This window comes from Dipodomys spectabilis, unplaced genomic scaffold (assembly GCF_019054845.1).
Source record: "Dipodomys spectabilis isolate Male_0828 unplaced genomic scaffold, ASM1905484v1 ptg000074l, whole genome shotgun sequence".
NCBI lineage: Eukaryota > Metazoa > Chordata > Mammalia > Rodentia > Heteromyidae > Dipodomys > Dipodomys spectabilis.
The window spans coordinates 37,284-38,932 of record NW_024870751.1 but is presented as its reverse complement, the minus strand read 5'-3'; positions in this window follow the sequence as shown (position 1 = coordinate 38,932).

Genomic DNA, 1,649 nt, shown 5'->3' with positions numbered 1-1,649 from the left:
CAGGACCTGCCACAAAAGAAAAGCCCATAACTCCATATGTCTGTATATGTATGCATGAATTTCTATTGGTGAACATCCAGAGTCGCTATGAAGAAAGGCACACAGCTAGGAAATTTGCTTTGAATAGAATGATTTCATAGCACAGAGAGTGCTTTCAAGACAGTGCTGTTCCGGGACTCCCCTCACTGTTCCCAGTGTAGCCTGAGGGTTTCTCCACACCCCAGGCTGCTGGAGGAAGTCGGCCTCATTGTTGGAACAGGCAGTTACACTGCTGTACAGCTGTGTAACAAACAATTCATCCAGGGCAATTAGTGAGGAGGAGTGTGGGTGGGCTCTAAGGGCCAGGAGAAAAAGGTCTCTCTGTACCCCAAGCTATGTCTCTCCCCAATACTCTGTTTTGACAGGAAGCCTTCCTTTGTGCCCCCTCCCTTGGCAGGCCAAGTTCCCTGCACTCATCCTGTCTTTGTTACACTATATTGCTGTGTTGAAACAAACTGTTGCAATTAATTCAGAAGTCCTTCTGGCAGATAACTATGGAGCTGAACCTCATGAAATGATTCCTAATTGGCAAAGGTGGCTCTCCCTAGGTTTCCGGAAGCTTGATAACTCGAAGCACTTGTGCAAAATAATAATGTTTCTGTCATCTAGGGCTGGTGAAGCTCATCAGGTTTTGAAACCTTTGACTTTTCATTGGACCTTGGGTGGCTAGGTTTTGGGGTTGAGCACAGGGCCAGGGTGATGACCATGAGCTCAGAGCAGAAGATCTTTGCTTTACCGTTTGGTGTCCCAGCTTCACTTCTTGTATCTGTGTGTTTGTGTGTGTGCGCATACATCAGTCCTGGAGCTTGAACTCAGGACCTGAGCACTTTACCTGAGTTTCTCCTGTACAAGGATAACACATTACCACTTGAGCCACAGAGCCACTTCAGGCTTTTTTTTTTCTAGGGATGTGGTACTGAGGATTCTAATCCAGGGTTTCATACATGCAAAGCACTCTACCCTTAAGACACTTTCCCAGCATTCCACTTCAGGTTTCTTTCTTTCTTTCCTTGATAGTTGGAAGAGCTGAATTCTGGGCCTGGGTGCTGTCTCTGAACTCTTCAGCTCAAGTCGAGAGCTCTACCACTTGAGCTACAGTGCCCCTTCAGGCTTGCTGAAGGGGTTCATTGGAGATAACCATCTCAAGGAATCTCCTGCAAAGGCTGGTTCTGGACCATGATCCATAGCACTCAGCCTCCTGAGTAACTAGTGTGACAGACATGAGTCACCAGTGCCCAGCTTGCACTTCAAGTTTCTAAGTGGTGAATAGGAGATAATAGTCTCATGGGACCTTTTGTGTCTAGGCTAGTTTAGAATCCAGATCCTCAGCTTCCTGAGTAGGCAGGATGACAGACCTCAGCTAAAGACGCCTGAGCCGTGACACTTTGCTGCAAGGGGGTCCTTGGATATGCTTGGTAGTGCGCTAGCCATAAGCACAAGACGAAAATCAGTGCCTAGGGTCTGAGTTCAAGGTTCATGATGGAGAAAACTAAACCAAAACCAAAACAATTGTCTGCAGGAGACCACTCATTAAACTTCAGTACATACATAAATTTGGCCCTGCCTTGGGGACATATCTGAGCCTCAATTTTCTCATCTGTACAATCATC